This window comes from Ochotona curzoniae, unplaced genomic scaffold (genome assembly GCF_017591425.1).
Source record: "Ochotona curzoniae isolate NIBS_2020 unplaced genomic scaffold, NIBS_Ocur_1.0 contig_2294, whole genome shotgun sequence".
Classification (NCBI taxonomy): domain Eukaryota; kingdom Metazoa; phylum Chordata; class Mammalia; order Lagomorpha; family Ochotonidae; genus Ochotona; species Ochotona curzoniae.
Genome location: NW_024465405.1, coordinates 162,490 through 187,137, shown reverse-complemented (window position 1 = coordinate 187,137; position 24,648 = coordinate 162,490). Strand labels below are relative to the sequence as shown.

The 24,648-nt window shown below is 45.8% G+C and overlaps 1 protein-coding gene across 1 annotated transcript in view; it reads right to left on the bottom strand.

Annotated features, from left to right (window-relative positions):
* CAB39 (calcium binding protein 39) overlaps positions 1–24,137 on the bottom strand; it is a 90,856-nt gene extending 66,719 nt beyond the window's left edge. Inside the window, exon 1 of the mRNA XM_040972281.1 lies at positions 23,820–24,137. The gene's annotated coding sequence lies outside the window, so the exon portion shown is untranslated. The remainder of the gene's footprint in view (positions 1–23,819) is intronic.
* Between the last annotated feature and the right edge of the window lie 511 nt (positions 24,138–24,648).

The following is a 24,648-nucleotide window of genomic DNA, read 5'->3' as shown; positions in this document are numbered from 1 at the left end:
GTCTTCCTTCCAACTTTCTGCCCATGCTAACTATATCTGAAGATACCTGCCCAGCCATGCCTGGAAGTGAAATTGAGCAAGTAAAGGTAAAGAAACTGGTTTCTTGTCTTCCCGTCCATGACCAGAGCTGTGTGACGCAGGGCAGTTACTGAGCTTAGATGGCAATTTTCTCATCTTGATCAAAACTAGGGAAACGATCTTTGACCTGCGCACCAGAGAAAGCCATTTATTCCTAAGGAATGACTAAACAAAGGCTGTCCTAGCCTCAAAGACCACAAACTGGTTCTGTGCAGTTCTGAAGAGCAGACACCAGAGAGCAGGAAGCCAGGGAAGATTCTGAGAATGACTCAGAGAACACAGCAGTATCGGAAATATCCAATCATTGCGACGGCTTTAACTCCCGCCAGGAGGGAGGTCGGTAGGCCTGGCCATCAGCAGCCCATCAGGCAGCCATGTGCTCATCTCACTAACATAGGGCCCATCAGTCCCTCTGCTTTCTGCCAAGAGGCAGATGAACCATACCACCTTCTTGAACACTTCCTCTTTCTATCCCTCAATGCAACTCATCTGAACTGCTGATCATGTCACAGACAACAAAAATATTTTCAGGCCTAATTCCCTTTGTACTTGCCTAGTAAAATTATAGCAACTGGAGTCTGCCTTTTTTACAGATTTGGAGGGCAGTATATGACTATGAATATGTTTTCCTTTGGCTGTTTCTTTTTAGTAAATATGTTCTCCTGGCTTTCCATTTGCATTTCAACTTTGTTACTTTAAATGCAAATTTTTCATTTTTATCATAGCTCTATAAATCTTTTTTTAATGAATTTTATTAGGCTCACAACTGCACAGAATGAATCAAGATTTAATATTTATAAAGACCAAACACTACTTAAAATGATGGTACCTTTTCTGAAATAAGCCATTCTAGTAGAATCTCATTTAGCAAATCCCAATACCCTATTCCGTTTAAAGAGAAGCAGTTTGCATCACTGCACATTGCTTAGTTTTGCTTTCCCAGGCACACAAGCTGGATTGGAAGTAGAACAGCTGGGACTCGAACCGGCAACCATACGAGCTGCTGGCACTGCAGTCAGTGACTTCACCTGCTGTACCATAGCACTGACTGCAGGATATTCATTGCATATCAGTATATTATGTAAAATTATAGGCCTATGCCTCAAAGCTACTTCAAAAGTTGAGTACTATGTCTTTTAGAAATGGATGTCCAACCAGGCCACATCATTCAGCTTGGACACCATTTCCGTGTGTATAAAAAGCAGAAATGTTTTCCTAAAGATTTATTTATTTTCTATTTGACAAGCAGAGTTGGAGAGATAAGCAGAGACAGAGATATCCCATTCACCGGTTCACTCCTCAGTGGCAACAGCAGCCAGAGCTTAGTTGGTCCAGAGCTGGGAGCCAGACGCCCTCATGTGGGTACAGGGGTCCAAGCTCTAGGGCTTCTTCACTGCTTTTCCAGGCCACCAGCAAGGCCTGGATGGAAAGTGGAGCAGCCAGGACTTGAACTGGCACCCACATGAGATGCTTTACCACCCGCCAGGTGACTCAGCCTTTTATGCCTTGGCACTTGCCCTAAAAGAGCAGAAACATTTTGATGCAGACTGTAACTTCATGTCTTTAAGCACAGAGACATCCACACTGTGGTAAAGAAGAATCTAGACATTTTGAACAGGCTTATGAGAGTACTTCTAAACATTTGTGGGGAAAATGGAATGAAGATAAGTTTATTTCGGTGTAAAAAAAAGAATCTTGAAATTCATTGGGCTGGCATTGTGACATAGGTCAGTTATAGCCTACAACACCAGCACCCCTGTGGGTTCCTGTTCTAGTTGCTCCACTTCCAACCAGTTCTCTGTCAGCGGCTGGAAAAAGCAGCAGAGGACATCCCAGGTGCTTGGGCACCTGCAACCTATGCGAGATCAGAAGCAGTTCCCGGCTCCCAGTGCTCAGCTTTGGATCAATCCAGTCCTGGCCTCCGGGATCACCCAGAGTGAGCCAGCGGATGGAGGATCTGTTTCTCCCTTACTCTCTAACTCTGCCTTTTAAACAAACAAATCTTTAAAAAAAAAAAAAAAACTTGCAACTCATGTGTAGTTTTCCATAGCTTTTTGAAGGTGCCTCATATAAAAATTACCAACTAGACAAAAGCCTGGAGCTCCCTGGAGATAGCAGGCACATATTCCACACTTAATCTGTTCTATGTCTGACATGTACATGGCTGACCATTAAAGCTGCGGTTATGCTGCACTGGGAAGTAGTCTGAGCCTCAGGATACGGCACCCTTGATTACTCTCATCACATCATTTGCTATTGATGTTCTGAATGCAGGTCTTCCAAATCAGATCCCGGAGCCCAACTATGACTTGATTGGTCAATACGACCTATGCATATATTTCATAAATGTAGTTTTAAACTTCATTAATGGCTTTTAACAGTTTTATTACACACTTTAAAAAAAAGCTCTCTATTGGGACTAGCATTTTGGCACAGCGAGTTAAGCTGCTGCCTGCAACATCAACATTCCACACTGGAGGGTCAGTTCCCACCGGGCTGCACTACCTCCTCTCCAGCCCCTATTAAAGCATCCATTGGGTTCCTGCAACACATGTCAGAGACTTAGAGTTCCAGGCTCTGGCTAAAGCCAGGCCCTGCTCCAGCTGCTGGGGCTCTTCAGGAATTGACCATTTCTCTCCCTGTCACTCTGCCTTTCAGATCATTATTATTAGCTTTGTTATCAGATTCCTGCTAACTATAAATTTGATCAAGTCACACAGGTCTTCCTTTCTGTTGAAAGTACCTGAACTTTCCAATTAAAGCCAATCAAATTGTATCCCAGGTGCAGTCATCAAATAGGCATAATGCCACCTACCTGCACTACCGCCACGAAGAGTGGCTCACAGATTTCTCCGGCCTCTTGAACCATAGACATTCACACACAGAATCGCACTGAGTGTCTTCCATTTTGTTCTATTCTGCTTCCCCATACTCCCCCCACCCCTTTATATTGATCATAATCCATCCAGCTAAATTGATTTCACAACACACCAACAGCATGGGACCCGCAGCGAATAAAACAGATTCAAAACCAACTTCAGTATATATTTTTTTAACTTATAGTCACCTCATTCACAATACTGAACGCAAATCATTACAAAGGTTTTATTATCTGATTTAAGACTTGAAATTAGAGGTATATCACTTAATCATCAGTGCTATATTACTTACTGATTCCAGGAATATGTTAAAGATCTTTTATCAATATGGATCAGTGACCTTTAATTTTCTCTACAATGATTTACTCACATATAGCCCAAGGAATTCAGAGTTACAGTATCCTATTTTAGAATGGTTTCAGAATATGTGACCTTCAACTATTTGGATAAACACTGTACCCTAACTATGTGAAGTTAATCAACGTCCACATTTAAAAACGTGAAACTTTCCATCTTCAAAGGAGAATCATAATTTTTTTTCCCCGGTTAAACTTATTACTCACTTTGGTCCAAGGTTGTGCAAGCACAGCCATATGATCATGGGCAAACTTCACCACCTCACCAATGTTTTGGTAAATAAGAAAAGCAAACAGCCAATCCTGCTTTTTAAAAAACAGTTCTTTAAAAGAATGCCTCATACAAACCTTGAACTATAAATAAATGAAACAAAGTCCTCTGGAAAATTATTTTTGTCTTAAAGAGCAAAGACAAAAAAAAGGTAAAGGCAAATGTCAAATGTTATGGTTCTAAAGCTACACCAAGCTTTTATTTTTTTCCTTTAGTTATTCTGATGAAGATCTGTGTTTTAAAAATGTCTTTTTTTCTTAAAATGTACAAGCTTTAAACATTTTCTACAGGATCAGATACAAACCTGGAAAAATCACTCTGATAAGGTCCATGCTGCTATTTCTTCTTTTTTAAAAGAAAACTTATTTATTTTTATTGGAAAGTCAGATTTACAGAAAGGAGAGACAGAAAGATCTTCCATCCACTGGTCTCCCCAAGTGGCTGCAATGGCCAAAACTGAGCCAATCCAAATCCAGGAGCCAGGAGTCTCTTCCAGGTCTCCCACGCGGGTGCAGGGTCCCAAGGCTTTGGGTCATCCTCTACTGTTTTCCCAGGCCACAAGCAGGGAGCTGGATGGAAGCGGGGCTGCCAGGATACGGGATCCTGGTACATGCAAGGTAAGGCTTTAGCCACTAGGCTACCAGCACCAGGCCCAATGCATTGCTATTTCTGTTCTGGCCAAACGCCCACAAAAGCAAAACCATGCCACAAAACCAGCCTTCACCGAACTACCTTAGTTGGAGATTTGAAGGTCTGTTTTCTTTGTAAACCATTCAAAGGTTGACATTTAGTCTATTTTGTAAACAGACTTTTTTTCCAGCAGAAATATTTAGTCTCAGAATGCGTGATCACATGGCCCTTCAGGATCACACAAGGATGATTTCTGTGAGAATCCTCAGTCAACCCACCCTTTCCACACTCCACATCCACACACTAAGGGCATAAGAAGGTTTGACTTGAGGTTGAGAGAAAAATTACAGATGAAAAAATGAGAGTAAAAACTGTTTAATTCCAAGAAAGTTACTGAATCTCATTTATTATCTGACTAGTACGACCAAATACAAAAGTTTTTGCCTGGATTTTTGCAGGAACAAGGCTCATAACCAGACAGCTAAATGGACCGTAAGACAACTCGGTGCATAAGTGTACTAAATAACACACACTCATGAAGTACAGTTCCAGGACGCAGAATGCAGCTGGGGAGTCACATGTGACACATGTCACGCTACCAGACCTGGGATGAAAAAATCCCGCATAAGTGAGGCCTGGGTATCCAGGTGAGAGGATAGTCAGGACACCATACTGACTTCAATGGGGGAGACGCTTTTTCAACTGCGTCATGTAGATTGAAAAATGCAGGTAACGCCAGAAAGTGTATTACACAACTGACTGGAAGCTTCATGCAATAGTCTGAAACACACACACACACACACACACACACACAAAAATTCTTGTAATTTCATCAAGCTCTTATGGGTAAGTAAGCTTCCAGTGAACGGAAGGCATAAAATGAAAAATTTCACTGTAAACTCAAGTGCTGTTTACAGAACAATCATAGGCCTTGTTTTATTGCTCAAAGAACTTTCCACACTTACGGAATGGTGTTTTCCAGGTAGTGCTGACATCACATTACAGCCAAGCTGGAAAACCTGCTTTTTAATCTGTAAACTGCATCTATAAGGAACAAGGAAAGCAGCTAAGATCCAATGATAGCTTTGGTAGCAGGCCTCAGGAAGAGCTACAACACATACAGTAAGTGAAGTTAAAAACTTAGTTTCCTCTGTAGAACTTCATGTTACTAACTCAAGTGATTAGGATGACTAAGCATTTGTAAAAGTGCTCAGTAATCTGCAAAAGGAAAATACAGAGATTAAACCATCATTTCTGCATACACCGCAAAATAGATCTTGTTGATTTTTAACTACAAGATCACCGTGAAAAAGCTGTAGAAATTGGATTTAAAAATAGCTTAAAAAAGAAAAAGCTGAAGTTCAGGTTTTTCACAATACACACTTCTCACAGACCTCTTAAAGGACCCTCATGGAGGCTGGACCTTGCTAAGCATATCACTAGCCTGTCAGAATCACTGTGGTCTGAACAGGAAGTTGCACTGGTTACTGTTTCCTGCAGAGCTCCTGGGACAAAGAGCAGCTTAGGGCAACCTGTTCTCTCAGGGAACTCTGGTTTTGAAGCACCTGCAACTAAATGACATCAACAACCATCCAGGCAGCGGCAACCGTGGTCTGGCTAAATTAAGGTGTGGGGAGGGGGACCCACCCATTTACCTCGCTCCTAACAGGTTTGTAACCATTAAAACGTTACTTTGCAATAGGAAGCAACACCTATTCAATCTGTCCATAAGCAGGGCACAGAACTTTTTTCTGAGGAAAACACCAACCTGGCCTCCAAGGCAATTTGACTGACTTGAGTTCAAGTCTGGTTGAGCGCCTCAGTTTTCAAAAGCAGACAGACATACCAGTGCTGCCCACCAGCTCAGCCATCTACTAAAGCCACAGCAGTGGTCATATAGCCTTGAACCTCTCTGGTAACCAACTGTTACCACGAAATTATCAGGCACTGCTTCCACAGCTGCAGAGCTTCAGAAAATTAATGATTTAACTCAGCGGCACTTGTGCCTATCACATCTTCCGCGTCCTGCGTATTATCCTGCATGCAAACTCGGGTACTTCACTTTCACAGACACTGTGCAGACTTGAGGAAAGCGCATAAAGCATGTCTTGATAAGCGGGGTCTCTATTCTGGACAACTACGCGTGCGAAGTGCGTTTGAGAAACAGTCTTGGTAGTTGCTCTTGCTTCTCTCTTCATTCTGGATCATCAAATTCAAAGCCAAACGTGGGCCTCGCCCGGCTAGTGTAATAGCCGTGCATTTGCTTGTGTACTGCGTCCCAGCAAACATCTCATGTGTCCTTTGTATTTCTCTGGTTCCTATCTTGTTCTTGCAAGGTGAGACAGAGAATGGGAAAGGAAGGGGTAGAAGGAAGAAAAGGAAGTGTATTTTCTCCATTTCCCTATGGGAACATGACAGACCCTAATCACGGTATAAGGGTGGCATATCTTCACCTCACCACAGTGACGGATTTCGGATCTGTTACTTGCTGTAAAATCACATGGGCCAATTTTCCTGCAGGTGTGTCAACAGATGACAATGCTGAAGGGGACATCCTGTCTAGAGATGACTCAAGTCAACCAAGTACGGAAAGTGCACCAAGACAATCCACAGCGTAGCCTACGGCAAAATAAAGGCCTTCTACTTTTTATCTGTACCCGCTGTCCCCGCAGCCCCACCTGCCTCCCTTGTACCATGATGTGGTCTTCCCCCTCCAGGAGGTTCTGTGTGTAACCTCAGTTTCCTTGCTGTCATTCTTCTCTGGCAGTTAAGGAGAGATAGAACTATTTCCAATTTTATTCATCAAATGTTTCAAGCACCTAATGCATGAAGTACTACAGTTATTGTAGTCTAAAATGGCTGCCTTTTACAGAAAATTATTTTTTAACTAGGAATACAAAATAGATTCAAGGAGGGAAAAATACCACTCTTAACTTAAATGACAAACATACTCTACTCCAGTCTCTACAGAAATTAAAGACAACAGCAATACAAGTGGGGATGGAGGTGATAAGGAAGAGGGCAAAACAGAAGGGAGGGCCTGGTGCAATGGCTTGATTGGCTAATCCTCCCACTGCAAGTGCTGGGATCCCATAAGGGTGCCAGTTCGTGTCCCAGCTGCCCCACTTCCCATCCAGCTCCCTGTCTGTGGCCTGGGAAAGCAGTGGAGCATCGCCCAAAGCCTTGGGACCCTGCAATCATGTGGGCGACCTAGAGGAGGATTCTAGTATATCTGGCTTCACATCAGCTCATCACTGGCTACTGCAGCCACTTGAGGAGTGAACCAGTGGATGAAAGATTTTTCTTTCCGTCTTTCCTTCTCTGTAAATCTGCCTTTCCAATAAAAATAGATAAAGCTAAAAAAAAAAAAAAAAAAGCAGAAGGGAAATGGAAAACAAGGTAAGTGTGATGAGATAACCCACAATGCTACCCAAACACTGGTGGCTTAGGACAGAGATAAATACTTTAACAATGCAGAACCCACCCTCCACTGCAAGGTAAGATATTTCAGTCTCTCCAGTTTGGAAAGGTGGCATAAAGGCAAGTGGATGGAATACCTTTGGGATGCTATGGTCCAATCTTTTTCAGATTCCTCCAGGCCCTCAAGGTATCTCTAGCCAAGAGGGTCTACTTCTAAGCCTAAAATGAGCAAGGACTAGACAGAGAACTGATGCAGTTTAGGGTACACACAGAACCAAGAGGTCTAGCAAACCTGCTCGGACACATTAGTCAGTCGGACACGTCAGTCAGATAAGAAAAGAAAACAATTCTGGGCTAGACCAGCCACAGGACCACTTTCTGTCACCCTCAGTACCATACTCTGGGAAGTCTCCCTACCTTTGCATGTGCCATTCACCTCTCTCCAGTGGGAGACGTTGTGCTGGCTCAAGCAGAATAAGGCAGAGTGAACAGTTCCACAGCTAGGTGGCACATGAGGATGGGGTGAGTAAGCAGAGAACCACAGTAGGAAACAGACCATCTTAATGGTGTTAATACAGACCATCTTCTCGGCCATTTCGCATATCGTGAGTATTTGACTCTTAAATTAGACAAAATGTTATTAAACCCCAACTGTACTGGAAGGAACAAGCGCATTCTCGGGACTACAAGGATAGCCTCCTGGCTTCCCTGCGCTAATCCCCAGAGAGGCAGCTCTCTGGGCAGGGCTCCTTTTTCCTACCAAGCCAGCCTAGTGAAGATGAGAGCGGAAACACCTATGATGCTTTCCCACACTCCAGAGACTCACGTTCAGGGGTGGGACTTGGCCATGGCTGAAGAAGCATGAAGACAATGAAAGTAAAAATGGATATGCCTATTCATGCTCACAAGTTGGAAATCAAGCAAATGCAAACTAAATGCAACTCTCCCTTTCATTCTCAGAAAATGGACTTCCCAGGGTGACCTTGGAAAATTCCAGTCTTCCCTTGGACACATTTGCTCTAAAGCTTGGATGGGATACAAAAAAACAAAAAAAATCATGCAACTAGATACAGGCATGAGGCCTTGTGGTCCAGGGCTGCAGCTTCATCTGAGTGTCTGTGCCAATTCCCTGTCCCGGCCTGGGAGGCAGCAGTGCTGACCTCGGTGAGTGGGCTCCTGGTCCCCAGCCAGAGGTCAGCTGTGGGTCCTGGGGAGTAGACCAGCACCTGGGAGGAAGCTCTCTCCTCTCCAAAAACAAAATTTACACAAACAAGTATATGAAGACTCTTGCAGTATCTCTTTCTACATTCCTATGACTTATATAGAACCTAATAATCTAACAATCAATATAGAATCTAACTGTAAAAAATCTAACTCCCAACTTCTCTTGCTTCCTGAGAAGCTGTACATATGAGAGTGAAGAAGGAATCTGGGCAAAACAAACTGTGTGTTAACCTTTCAAATCTCTGACTGGAGACCAAGCAGAACACTTTAGTTAGCAGTGCTATGACACCAGAGCCCTCACTGGACAGAAGTGATCCACAGAATGGCCTTCCAGTTGCAAAGGAGGCTCAGGAGCCACAGCCTCCCCAAGTCCAGCTCAAAGGCAGGAAGATTCCACCAGGACCTGGCAGCCTCATGGCAGCCTCACGCCCTTGGCTAACACACTCAGGCGGGATGGGGTTGGTGTGTGCAAGAATGACTCTTAAACATTTACTTTTATTTAAAATGCTGATTTATAGAGAGGAGAAACAGATCTTCCATCTGCTGGATCACTCTCCAAATGGCCAGAGGCCAGCGCTGGACTAGTCTGAAGCCATCTTTGTGGCTTTCCCAGGTACATTAACAGAGAGCTGAATAGGAAGTACATCAGCTGGGATCCAAACTGGTGCCCATATGTGATGCCAGCACAGGAGGTGTAGACTTGACTTGCTACCCCATGATGTTGACCCTATAGAGATTTGCAACTGTGAAATGGTAAGACGACCATTTCTCACCAAAATCAAGGTCATTTGGGGACTAAGGACAGATTCTCTTGATGGATTAGCCCATGTGTCTGGTCATGCTCACTTCCAATGGGAAGGCAAATGAGCCTCTGACAGTATTATCTACACATAATCACTTGTTAGTGGTAATGAAAAGAAGTTTCAGCAGTAGTTCTTTTTTCAAATTAGCGAACACTCAAGAGTTCTTGGAATAACCATAACTCCTCATCCACCCCCAACGGGAGTGGGGGTGGGGTGGATCCAGGAGAGCAGCCACCCAACTGCCACTTCCCCTCCAGGTACACACTTTATTACCAGCCCATCCAGCTCACATTGCCAAGGCTACCAGGCTGCACCATTTCTCCAACAGCCCAGTCTCTCAACAGAAGCTTAAAAAAAAAAAAAGGATGTATTTACTTATTTATTTATTTAGGAAGGCGAAGTTACAGAAAAAGGGACAGGAGAAAAGGACTTCTATCCACATGCTCACTCCCCGGGTGGCTATGGAGCTAGATCAGGCCAAAACCAGGAGCCTGGAACTTCACCTGGGCCTCCTACTTGGGAGCAGGGTCCCAAGCCCTTGGGTCATCTTCTGTTGCTTTCCCAGGCACGTTAGCAGGCAGCTGGATCTGGCGAACAAAAATGAACTGATACTGGCACTCATATTTAAAATATTATTTGTTTTAAAGATTTATTTACTTATTTAAAAAGCAGAAATACAGAGATCTCCATTTGCTGGTACATTCCCCAAATGGCCACAACAACCAGAGGTGGGGTGATAGCCCATGCAGGAGTTTTTCTGGATCTCTCACACGGGTGAAGGGAACCAAGCACTTGGGCCATCATCCACTGATCCAGCAGGCAGTTGGATCAGAAGGGGAACAGCCAGGACTGGAACCAGCACTAGTACTGGGTACCCAATGCATCATGGCAACAGCCACCTACTTTTTTTTTAACAAGCCTTTTATTTGTGTCAATGGCAGAGTTATGGAGTGAGAGAGATGTTTCATTCACTGGTTCACTCCCCAAATGCTTGCAAAGTCATGAGCCTGGAACACGACTAAAGAGTCTTCCCATTGGATGGTAAGGGGTCCCAGGCACTTGGACTGTCTCCCATGGCTTTTCCACGTGGACCAACAGGGAACAAGACTGTTGGAGCAGTCAGGATGTGTGGCACACCCATGGGTTCCTTTGTCACAGCAGCTTAACTTTCCACACCACAATGGCGGCCTTCAACTTGCCATTCCTGAGTAAGATGACTACATACTTTTTGGGTTTTTGGTTGGTTGGTTGGTTATTTTTATTTTTTTGAAGTTTTACTTATTTGAGAAGCAGAGTTAGACAGAAAGAGGAAGAATGAGAAAGAGATCCTCCATCTGCTGATTCACTTCCAAAATGGCCACAAAGGCAAAACAGGAGGCTTAAACTCCATTCAGGTCTATGTGGCTGGCAGGAGCCGAAGCACTCAGGCCTTCTTCTGCTGTTTACCCAAATGCACTGGATTGGAAATGGAGCAGCTGGGACTTGAACTGGTGCACTTATGGGATGCTGATGCCACAAGTGGCAGCTTAATCTGCAGTGCCGTAACACCAGGCTTTTAACATCCTTACTTCCCCTCAATTAAGTCCATATGTTCTTTACAGCGATTCAAATATTTCACACAGAACCCCTCACCTTAGGCACTCGTCGTTTTAATGTTAGAATGTGATTTTTGTCTCCCAATATTTTTGTAACTTAGCAGCTCCAGCAAAAAAGTTAACAATGATCAAATATATTCTTTTAGATCTACTTTTTTTTTTTTTAATTGGAAAGGTAGATTTACAGAGAGAAGGAGACAGAGAAAATGATCTTCTCATCCACTGGTTTGCGTCCAAATGTCACAAAGACACAGTTGAACCAATTTAAAGCCAGGCACTTCTTCTGAGTCTCCCATGCGGGTACAGGGTCCCAAGACTTTAGGCTATCCTCCACTGCTTTCCCAGGCACATTAGCAGGGAGCAGGATGGGAAGTGGAGCAGCCAGGACAGGAACCAACACCCATATGGGAGGTTGATGCCCACAGGCACAATTAGGCAGTTGAGTCATGGTGCCAGCCCCTATCAGATATCTTTATGTGGTATGTAGCCATCTTACTCGGTTCTTACCCTTACCTAGTGAGTTGAGTCTCTTGATTTTCCTAGATTTAAGGTTATAATTGTCTCCAAATTCTGCTTTTCCTTAAACTGGCCATTGTAACAGCAAACATCAATAGTTTCAGTGGGCATCCTTGTTTTGCTGTATGATTTAAAAAGTTCATAAAGCAGGAGGAACTGCTAATTAACATTGTTATCTTGGCACATATTGGGATGAGCTAGCCTGAGTTTACACACACTGACGCCAGACTTCAAGGAAACCCAAGTAGGCTCTGGGGCTTACTCACAATCAGTCTTGGGGCAGACTATTTGCCTCTCCTGGAGTTGTGAGGCTGACCAAGGTTACAGAGGTAAAGCGCTCAGAACAGCAGATACCAAAAGGCACCTTCTTTGACAATATCCAATCTGATTGAAATAGCTAGCGTTTTACATGAACTTGATTTCTTTTAGGCATTTTCTCAAGATCTAGAGGAATCCAGAAAGTTTTATTGTTTTTTCAAAGTTTTGAAAAGAACATGAGAGGCTGGAGCTTCCCCTCCCCGTTTTTCATTGGGAGCCATGACCTGCTACATATATTTAATGATTAGCAATCTACTCAACAAGTTCTTTCTTTGGGCAATTGTGAAAAGTAACCTTCTTCCAGACATTTCTGTGTGGCCTGTTCTTAGGATTGGTTTCCTTTCTCCCTCCTTCTCTTTCAGACTGATGGACTTATTTGAAAGGCAAAGTTAGAGAAAGAAGAGAGGCAGAGACATATATTTTACATCCATTGGTTCACTCCCTAAATGGCCACAAAGGCAACATCTAGGCCAAACTGAAGCCAGGAGCTTCTTCCAGGTCTTCCACAGGGGTGCACAGGGTCCCAAGGCCTTGGGCCATCCTCCACTGCTTTCCCAGGAACATTACAGGGGGCTGGATCAGAAGTGGAGCAGTTAGATCTTGAACCAGTGACTTTACTAACTACACTACAGTGCTGGTCCTTATTCTCCAAGAAGATAACAAAAGCCCTTGTAAGACATAAGCCTGATCTTCTGAAACACCCATGTGTGTCTGCATGTAACATCCTAAGCCAAACACAGATTCTTTTTGCTCTGGTTTTCCTTTCTCTGCATTTAATTTACATAGTGGGGGAACTTCCAAAAGTTTAAAAAAAAAAAAAAAGAAAGAAAGAAAAGCTAGCATTCTCCAACCTTCTCTTCCCATCAATCAACCTGCACTCACTCTGCATAAATAAGACCAAGATTAGGTCTTAGGCAAACAGATGAGTGATGGGAACCTTAAAAAACAAGGCTGCATGATTTTTAATACCACAACAGCAAGAGTACTTGCTTTGCTCTATACACATGGAGGAAGAAGGTACCAGCTCCTAATTCACTCTGCCTAATGGAGAAGGCAGGCATGGGGATGCCAGCTATTCCATCTGCAATTAATTTGCAAAGAACAGCTTGGGAAAGCATAGTAAATAGCTATGTACAAATAGAACCATCTTGTAAAAGGCTAAAAGTGACTTTCAAGTTCTAGAAGATTTTCTGACTTAAATTATATAACATTTTCAGGACAATCTCAAATATGGAAAAAATAAGAATTTTCTCATATCTATATCCTGCCTAGAATCTTACCTAAGACAATTCACAGAATCATAAAGGCGTGGCAAGCTTCTAGAAATCAACAGTCAGTTAAAGACCCAGTCCAGCAATCAGTATCAAGTTCAGGCTCTGTGACTGGGAGATCTCACCTTCCTATTTTTGGGGGAAGAGCACCTTAGTCTCCTTTCTTCACACATGGCTTCGTTGCTTTACAGCCTCTCAAAAATCACAGCAAGACAAAAACCTGGAAGTTCTCTCACTGTCTAGGACTCTCACACACGCTAGTCTGTTTTTGCATTAGGGGCTTCCTGTGCCCCAGGGTGATTCCTTATTCTAGTATCTTGTGGCAGAGTTCAAGTTCAAGCTTCACAATCAGGGCTTCGAATCTAGGGGCCCTTTCTGGCATGTAACTTCACAGCAGTTAACTTAGCTTCTTTCTGTCCATTCCCCATCAGAAAATATGTGGGCAAAAATTGAACTGGTATGGAATTAAAAGAATTAAAAGAATGTTTATTTACAAGGATCTTAAGGTAGTATATCAGCAAACAAATGGATGTGCTTTGTGAGCAATCACTTAGCCTTCATGCTGCTTTCATACTGAACTGAATCGGCATGTGTCAGAGACGGTGACTGGCACCTCTTACAATAGCAGCTTCAAACCAGACTGAAGACAAAAGCAGAAAAAGAAACCGAGGGTTGGAGAAGCAAATGCTCCGGGAGGTAAGACGGGAAGGAGCCAGTTACGTCTGAGCCACCAGGGAATCGGACCTTCACCGCTGCTCATCTCTTCTCAATGGCACTTTCATTAGGTCAGGACACAACATTTAACCACCAACAGCATTACAAAATACTGAGCCAGAAGAACTTAAAACCCTACAGAAACCAGGATAAAACAAGGAGCAACTTTTATTTTAAGCAGATTAAGACTCTTTTATTTTAAGCAGATTAAGAATGCAAAAACTGACACAGGTATGCACAAACAATATTGGTACTTAATTACCTGCTAATAATGAAAGATTACCTGACATTTCACATATGTTACCAAGTCTCACAACCATACAGTGATATAACATCTGTAACTACGAGGCAAAGCAACTTTAAGGGCTCCTGTTGGCTATCTTAGAGGACTGACGTCACAACAACATCTCCAAAGATTCTGTTCACACATAGCTGCTTAAGCACATTGAGCATATGATACTTTGGAAACTACAAATGCTACAGTAGAAAAAGTCTGAAAGCTTCCGTAATAAAAGTTACAATGTATTGGGAAGCTGGGGAATGTGAGAACTTAGGTGCACAGCCTTTCTTTCTGAAGCCTCACAGCGGCTGGATGCACAGGTCTATTCCTGCTGTCTCAGGGAGAACGGGATGAGAAACAGACATGAGACACTGCCCAGCCGCACTGATTGGGACTTAACCGAGACTTCTCGTGAGCCCCACTCCCTGAGCTTTAGTGCTCTCACCCAACAGCAGCATATACAACGCGGTCTCCACCGTAACACTGCACAAGTTTACCAAAGTATGCAACCTCACAGTGCTTCTCAAATTCACGTAACAACTAATATCGTGTTTCTTCCTTTTGTTGAATTTGTGTTATGGCTTTTCATTTGAGGTGATGATGCTCTGCCAGCTTACTTTCAGATCAAGGATGGTCTCCCAATAAAACTGCTGAATTTATCTGGACAATAAGATGCTGGACTCTGCATGGTCCATGCCTGCAATGATGAAATTGTGACTGGTTATGAGCTATACTACTGTAATAATATGGAGGAAATCAATATGGGGGGAGGGCTTGGGGGAAATCCCAGAGCCTATGGAACTGTGCCATAAAATAAAATTAGAAAACAAAACAAAAAAATAAATACTACAGAAAATGTTGGGTCCAGCATGATAACCTAGTGACTAAATCCTCCCCTTGCATATGTTGCTGGGATCCCACAGGGGTGCTCCACTTCCCATCCAGCTCCATGCCTGTGGCCTGGGAAAGCAGTAGAGGACGGCCCAAAGCTTTGGCACTCTGCACCCTAGAGGGAGACCCAGAAGAGGCTCCTGGCTTCAGATCAGCTCAGCTCTGGCTGTTGTAGCTACTTGGGGAGTGAATCAGTGGATGGAGGGCTTTTCTCTCCATCTTTCCTTCTGTCTCTGTAAATCTGCCTTTCCATTAAAAATAAATCTTCGAAATAAAAGTGTTAGAATGCATCACGCATGGTAAGACTTACATACTATCTCATGAAATTCCTTTTCCAGCAAATAAATGTGTTTTCAGTCACTGATGCAAAGATCTAAGACTTTTAAGTCAAACAGGCCATTTCTCACTGTAGGCTGAAATTCAAGATGGGGAGGGGGGATGTCCTGGAAAAGTCACCAATCTAAAGCATTCACTCTTTGCCTCAACAAGGCTGAAAAGAAGTTATTCCAACTTTAACTGAATTTGAACTCTGACAAAAAATTACCACCTTAATCAGAAGTAAGTACGTTAGAAGTCACACTAACAAAGCAAATCAAAGGGTTTTCTAAGCCATGTTCTGGGAGAGTTCTCCTTAAGGATGCCTATGGACACTAAGGAATTGTTCTGAAGACAACTGAAGTTGACCAACTAGAAACTGCCCACTGTCTTCCCTCTCTGGGCAGTCAGAATTCACACTATTAAAAATTGTTACAGGGTCCAGAGCAATAGCCTAGCGGCTAAATCCTTGCCTTGCAAGCGCCAGGATCCCATATGGGCGTCCATTTGTATTCTGACTGCTCCACTTCCCATCCAGCCCCCTGCCTGTGGCCTGGGAAAGCAGCAGAGGATGGCCCAAAGCCTTGGGACCCTGCACCCGCATGGGAGACACAAAAGCTCCTGGCTTCAGATCAGCTCAGCTCAGCTCAGCTTCAGCTGTTGTGACTGCTTGGGGAACAAATCAGTGGATGAAAGATCTTTGTCTCTCCTTCTTTCTGTAAATCTGACTTTATAATAAATATAATTTAAAAAAAAAACTGCTACAAATGCAAAGAAAAATCATACTATAAGCACCATCAAAAACAGAAAATCTAAGGTGGGTATTAGGTGGAGCTACTGTAACACTGCCTGGCACCCCCACTTCCTTGAGCCTCTTGCAGACAGTAAGAAGCTGTCTGGAAGGCAGCAGGTGTTGGCTCAAGAGGCTGGGTCCTGCCAACGCAGATGGGAAACCCACTTGGAATCCAGGTCTCTTGGCTTCTGCCTGGCCCAGTCTCAGCTGCTACAGGCATTTGGGCAGCAGCCAATGGATAGAAGACCTCTCCTTCTTCGTCACTCAATAATAAAAAATTTAAATAAGGGGCCTGGCACGGTGGCCTAGTGGCTAAAGTCCTTGCCTTGAACATGCCGGTTCAAGGCCCATATGGGGGCCAGTTCTAATCCCGGCAGCTCCACTTCCCACCCAGCTCCCTGCCTGTGGCCTGGGAAAGCAGCAGAGGATGGCCCAAAGCCTTGGGACCCTGCACCCGTGTGGGAGACCCAGAAGAGGATCTGGGCTCCTGGCTTCAGATCAGCGTAGCACCAGCCATTGCAGTCACTTGAGGAGTGAATCACCAGATGGAAGATATTTCTGTCTCTCCTCCTCTCTGTATATATCTGACTTTGCAATAAAAATAAATAAATCTTTTAAAAAATATTTTAAAAATTTAAATAAAATGCTAACATTAAAAAAATAAATATGCTTCACTGTGTTTAACCCAGTTTTTTCCTAAGCTAACACTCACTCTCTGATCTCTCCTAGCAATGACTGCTTTCTCATGAGACTAGTATGCTGCAAGACACAATGCAGGAAACACTGTTTTACCGGGAACTTCTCTAGGAAAGGGGCCCTGCGAGCCTTGAAAACGGAAATCACTGCCACACAAACACAAATGTCGTAGAAATAAACAGAAAACAGTGTTGAGTTAATCAATTCATCAGCTAAGCTGAAGCTTTATCATTAAACAGATAGCTGTGCCATTTGATATTTATAGAAACAGCATATTATACTCTAAAAGCACAAGCTGAGGGAAGACAGAATGAGATTTAAAACATTTTTAAGACCTCTTAATTCAAGTAAATCGCAATCCAAAGGCAAAACCTGCAAACAGGAAAAACATATATAAAACCCCTCAAAGGCCAAACAGGTTCCAAATCATCCTGTGTGTAGACAGACTGAGATGAGCTGCATGGGACAGCTCCTGTCACCGGCTGGAGGAGCCAGAAGAAGGCCTAGCTAATGTCAGCTAGCAGGGCAGGGAAAGGCCGTCCTCAACTAGCAACTCCATGCGGCTGGCCATTCCTGACAGCCATAAAAACCACTGTGGACCAAACTACTCAGGTGGAAGCAGAGAGGGAGGCCCAGACAGAGTTGGGGCTGCCAAGGCCCCTGACCTCTCAGACAGGAAGGCAGCCTGCGGGAGAGGGCTGACACCAAGCACAACCAAGCACTCTCTCAGGCCCGGTCTTCACACCTTGACTGTATCTTTTCCATCTTTTCTTTTTCTCCTCTCATTCTCTTTAGTTAATGTTTTTACTTTTCCTTACACAAATAGCTGAAGGCACCTCACAGCCCAACTCTCACAATGAAACTGACAGAGGCTTGAGAACTTGTTAATGATTAGCCTGATTTACTAAGCCTGTACTTTACAGCAATGTAACATTGAGTTCTGGACTATTTACTCACCAGCACACAGGTGGAACTCTGAAAATACGCATGCTGGTGTGATTCGCACTACCCTGAGCAGAGAACTTCGCACTAACTCCAAGAGTTTGATCAAGTTGGGGGACAAAATAGCTGAAGGCTGGTCACCGGCCACCAAGATCTAAAGCAGACCCCACAGCAGAGAGGTGCTGCCCCCACACCAGCTCAGGGAACAGGAGCGCACTCTCCACCCTCCCCGTGAGAGCTTTTCAACCCAGACTCCTCCCCGCCCCCCAGGGGTTCACCTGGGAGATGACTGGAGCCCAGGGAGGTGAGGCTGCTTGTCAGTGACTGCAGCGTGAGTCACCGAGTCAGGAGTCAGCCCAGCTCTTCTGATTGCCCACTGTATCATGGGCCTCCTATCCTTGCCACAAGATTAATAAGAAAAAGAATACAACCTACTGGTCTAACTAAACTGTAAACCACTAATCAAATTATGACTCTGTACAACTAATGCATTTAAAATAAACCATTTTGGATTATAGCATGTGGTTACTGTTTGACAACCTATTAAAATCTTCATTAGACTCTTTATAGCCAAACATTCTCAAGAGAAATAAGGACCCTGTGGTGGGGTGAGGGGAAGGGGGAAATCGATTATTCCCATTCCAGGGAGCCACATGTTTTGAAGTAAAATAGACCTGGGTTCAAATCCCACACCAACGGCACAATGTCTGTGTGACCCTGCTAACTTTGATGTCCTATCTGCAGCCATGCTAGGAATACACTACCTATCTCAGAAATGTCTGACACTTAATAACTAGTCAGTGATAATATGCACTCCCCACCCCGTCTGCCTAGTGATTTTTTGTGCATTTCCTTTGACTGTGTATTTCAACTTTTGACTCCAAACAACCCCTGTATTACAAATATTAGAATATACATCAGATATAATCTTTGTACACGTTCACGAAAAGGTCCACCGAAGGCACTGAAATCACAATTCCATTCTAGAAAATTGAACAAAAGACAAAGAAAATCGGCTTCTAGAACCAGTCCTGTGGCTGCTCAACTCTAAGTCCTACCCAGGTAACTTCCTATCACAGAAAGCTCTGGAAGAGCTCAGGCTCAAAGCTAACCACACAACTGCTCTAGCTACAGTGTTCCTCAGAGTTCCTACTTGCCAAAGGAAGTGTCCTAACAGGATTGGTCCTGAAGTTCCAGTTCCCCTCACCCTTAGCCACAGACTTACTGTGTCCACTGCTACCCTAGGCACGCGAGGACACAGCAGCTCACTGAATCGCAGAACTCTCTGATGTGGTCTTCATCATTCCCAACCAAGGAACCTAAGCCAGAGTGCCCTAAGGCTAAGGGGCCCACAGAAGGATGGGCAAGGGGTCAAATCCAGATGACCCAGCCACCCCATCTGCTTTTAACCACCAGACAGCACTGCCTCTCCAAATTTCATAACCCCAAGAATGGGCCTTAACTACAGACCTGTCAACAGAAACCTCTTCCTCCTACTTCTTCCTCATGCCTAAATACAACTGACATTTAATCCGGGTGGGAGAGAACAGTGATTAACATGTGAATAGTACTCTATAAGAGATCAAGCTACAATTCATTAGACAAGGTTACAAAGCAGCACCTTAATTAAGATCAAGCTACAAAATGTCTACTGTTTCTCATACAACACTTAATTCAAATAATCCAAGTGCTCTGATTTCTTAACGTTGGCATACTTTCTTGGTCCTCAACAACTTACCTGCTGGATGTTCCCAAGGACTAATTACCACATAAAAACAGACTGCCACTAAGTATTGGTCTCTGTAACCATGCACACACACAAACCCACAGTTTACAAACACTGTATTCTGCATCCACTGTATTCTGTACCAAGATCGCAAGTCAGGCACAATGTATTAAGGATGTTACAGCCAACACCATGGCCAGGACAGACTTCACTCCCTGCTTTACACCTGTGGACCTCTTACAAATTCTCTGCATGCCATCCCTCCCCGCCCCCCCCCCCCCACCCCGCAACATCACAGCTGCCACTTCAAGAGAAAATGTTAAAGGCACAGTAGAACTGGGACGCTCAGAGAGCCTGAATCGGTAGGATGCAGAGTCACGCGCGCCCCAAACAAGGTGCTGCGGGCAACAGAGTTCACCTGACCTCATCCCCACCAGTCCAGGACTGTCTTGAGTCCCACAGAACTTCTCATAATACCTGAAGGGTCTGAGAAACAGTGCAACTTGCAACACTGCCTTCTGAGGGCCATCTACTCCCTGAATGACGGAAACGTTGCCCGCACGTTGCCTTCCCTCACACTGCCATCCTCCTGTTCCAGAAGGAACAATGATCAGGGTCCCTACTTTCCCATATAGTAGCCATTTGCACCCAGCTCAATTCCACCTTTCATCAAAGAAGGACTCAAGAAAAGCCTTCCCTCCCTCCAATAAAAGTCAAAAGGGTTGTGCATTAGGCTCGTTGGCTTGATTTGAACTGATACATACTCAAGATCTTCCTGCCCCAAATAACAGGCTACAAGAAATCCAACCCAGAGGCTCACCAAGATTTGATCTTTCGCACAACTTTGTCACGCAAAGTTCAGTTTGTAAAAAGCCAGTGTTACTCACAAAAGTTTCCTCCTTATCCCTGACTCCACCTGTCCCCATTTCAAAAGCACCTAAGGGCACCCATGAACTCAGACTTCGAATTAAATGACCCACAGAAAAGAGAAAAATGATTTCTAGAAAGTGGACTGAAATAATGTCAGAAAGGTGACCAGAACAGCACCTGGAACCAAGGCTCGTCCCACTGCTGGATTCAAATCGGGGGAGAACTGGAGTGTGTACTTTTATGGAAGATGGGGAAATTGAGTTTTCAGCCACCAAACTGCAGGAAAAAAGATTCTTAGTAAAGTGTGGCGGCAACAACAGACATCTACAACTCCACAAAAAATCATATGTCCCTACACACACACACACGTTAGATTTGCCGCTGGCCAAAATATTAGATTTGCTATTCGCCAGGGAAAGAATAACTCAGCCAAATATATGAAAAGCATTTAGACGGCCTTTATTTCAGGGAACCGCAGTTACGGGCTTCCCTTCCCGTGCGGCAGGAAGGACAGCCGTGAAGGAGTGGGCTGCAGAGGAAGAACACGGAAGAGATGGGGAAGGGGCCTTTTAAACTCTCCTTGACATGGAAGCCGAAACGGGGGTCGCCTCGGCCCTTACTGGGGGGGACATGGGTCTGTGCCCCTCATTGGTGCAATGGTGGTCTCACCGCCTGAGGGGCCAGCCAGAATTACACCATCCTGTTCCAGGTTTGGTTGGAGGCAAACTCTGCCCTTATCAAGTTACCGTGGTAGTCATCAACAAATATTTAGTAAATATTCCAGTCATAAAAATGTAATGTATTTCTAGTTTAAAAAAAGGGAAAAAAAAAACTTTATTTGTGTAAGTTTCAAAATAAAAGCAACTCTCACATTTAAATTGGACCTTCCTAGGTCTTCTTTTAAATTAACTTTATGAAAACCTGCACACTGTACTTTCCAAGATTAGAAGGAAAACAGGGAGTCTCTTAATACCTCCTAGGGTGTAAAGAACCGGAAAGAATCCTGCCATCTCAGCAGCTAAGGACCTGGAGGGACCGCCTGCACATGGACAGCAAAAGCCCCTTTGTTGCAGCAGCCGATCGGATCCTTCAGGACCAACTCCACCTTCTGCTAAAGAAACGCCAACAGAAAAGCTCAACACTCAGCCTGGATCTGTGCGATTCACCGTGGCCTCCATGGACAGGAGGGGTGAGAGATTTCTGGGGAGTGGGAGGAGGCAGGACCCCCACCCAGGACCTCCACAGCAGAGTCCCCTGCATTCTCCTCCATCCCAGCCTCCACCCCATCACTCACATCCGGCCAAGTACAAGCTCGACCCCAAAGCAACAGGACCCAAGCCGCACAGACAAGTTCATAAACACACTTCCAACAAGACACCTCTTGGGCCCCGCAGCAGTTAGGATTTCACCTGAGGCAAAAATAATACAGCTTGGTCAGACGCAGACAGCATGTTTAAGGGACTTGTCTTCCTTGGGTAGAAACATTTCTATATAAAGCTGTAGAACCAAGAAATAAAAAGTTAATAAGAGAGACGCAGGAGTCTCCAAAAAGTTCTTGGGAGAAAAAAAATCAAATAAAAGGTAAGTTTATTTTGAAGCAAAATTTTGAATAGCATGCATGCGTTTTTCATAATACACATTTTAGCCAAGATGATTTTGATGATCCCAGGATGTATGCATGTAGCATAACTCATTATGTTAAGAAAAAAAAAAGGAAAAGATTGGAGAAGAAATATGCAAAAATATTAACAGTACCCAAATTGAAATGGTAAAACTACAGGAGAGAAGGTACATTTTCCCCCAGAACTTCCTGAATTTTATAAGCTTCTTATAAAGCTCGTACTATTACTCTGACAAGCAAACACTTTTTCAACTGGAAAACACTAGCATTCATTTGTCATACCCACAAACAGCAAAGTGCTTATAAAACTCACCTCTACAAGCTGCTTTCAGAGCCCAAACCCTACACAGCGAATAACTACCTGTTACTAATTCAGGGAGGGAAAACCTAGAAAACAAACTGAAAACTCCCAGTCCTGACTGTCCTGAGGATAAACAAGCAGTTTTCTATGTTTCCATACAAAGGTCTATGTGCTACTTTCCATCCCAGATGGTAACAATTTGTTTTCCTCGATTATGATGATTTTACCCACATGCAATCTCAAAGAATTCACTTGGGTTTTCGTTCCGTGGGCCCCACGTGAGGAACCCCTGACACCCAGGGCGCACGAAGGCGTGCACACGGCTCGCCTCTCCCCCATCTTTCCAGCACCTCCCAGACGCTGACATGCAAGGATGCACTTCGCAAAAGGGGCAAGCTGGGCTTCGCCGGTGCGCGGTTCCACCTGCACATCCGAGAGGCTGTCACTTTCTAAGGGACACGGCCCCCTCCTATCCGATTTCTTTCACCAGGGAGCCTAGAGCACACCCTGAAGCCTACATTTCCGGGCTCCTGGGTCCCGCAACAAGAGCGCTCTCTTAAATTGCCCCGAGAATGCGGCACACCGACTCCCCTGATCCACCCATGCCACCTTCACCCCCGTCCTCCAGCTCGGCTGCCCCCTGGTGCACCGGCCCCCTCCCCCAACGCCATCCCGGCACTCCCCAACCCCCCAAAAGCCACTAGGGCCTCAGGATATCTCTGCGCGGCGGAAGCGATCGGCGGCGGCCAAGTCTTCCCCGCGGTAACCTGCTAGCACTCCGCAGTTCTTACATAGGACTTCATCGTCCGCTGGCCTGACCGGTATCACGGTTATTTGTGCAGCTCGTCTTATCGTCCACACCAGAGCCCTGAGCTGCTCGGGGGGAAGGGAGGGGGAAGCGCGGGGCCGGCTTCACCTCCCCGAGGTCGGCACCTCCACCACCACCCCCCACTCCCCGCCAGCACCAGGCGGCCCGGCTCTCGGGGACGCAGCTCGGGGACGCTCGGGCCACCGCGCGTTTCTCCATCACAAACCGGGGAGGCGTCTGCTGGCCAAGGGCGATCGCCAAGATGCGACCTCGCCTCCCGGCGCGGGCGTCTCCCCGGCGGTCGGGAGTGACAGTTGGCCCGGCCCGCACCTCCCGAGCCCTCCCGAGGCCCGCAGGCCCAGGCCAGGGGGCAGAGCACAGGCCCAGCCCCGGCCGCTCCCACCCACCACAGGGCCGGGCCGGGGCCGCCGCCCGAGAAAATGGAGGCAGCCCGGGGGGCTGGTGTGCGGCCGGCCGGCCGGCGGAAGCCGGGTCACTCACGGGGCTGGGCCGGGCCGGGCGGCTCCCTCTCGGCCTCCGCGTCGTCGCCGTCCCCGTCGTCGGCGGCCACCGCCGCCTCGGGCTGCTCGCTCTGTGCCCGCGGTGCGGTTCGGGCGCTCGGCCCCTCCGTTGTCTTCCGCCCGCTCCGGCTCCCGACGGCGGTGGCGGCGCGGGCGGACGGTGGCCCGGAGGCTCCCGCGCTCGCTCGCGCTGTGGCGGCTGCGGCTGCTGCAGGGCCCGGCACCGCCTCGGCGTCCGCCTTCAGCCCGGCTCCGCAAGGGTCAGTATCGCCCAGGCCGCGATGCTGCCCGCGCCCCGCGCCCGGCCCCAGCCTGGCTTTGACGTGCGCACTGCGCAGCCGCCCAGGGCACGACGTCAGGCGGCGCCGCAACGCCTCCAGGGGCCTCGGGCGCCCCCGGGCGACTGGGAGGACTCGGCGCTGGAGGAGAAAAGCAGAAGCGGGGGCGGGGGGGGAGGGGGAGGGGAGGGGGAGGGGGAGGAAAAAAGTTCCTCTTCCTGCAAGCAGCCGCTTCCAGATCGCGGCTGAGCTCCTTGCTGAAGCAACCACAGGCCGGCTTTCAACCACGACTTTCTGAAGTAAAGGCTCTTTTCTGCGAAGCGCTCGGAGCCGGCTTTGTGCGGAATGATTCTTTTCTGCTTGAATAGAATGGCACCCCAGGAAGGGATGTGCCTAAAGTAACAGGGTGTGCGCTAGTTTGGGTTTAAGATCCAGCTGCAGCATGTGTCTGTTTCGGGTCCCCGTCGCAGGATTAGCACACTCCTGAAAAGTCAGACGTGCAATTGAGCAGGAGACCCACTCCAGGCTGTT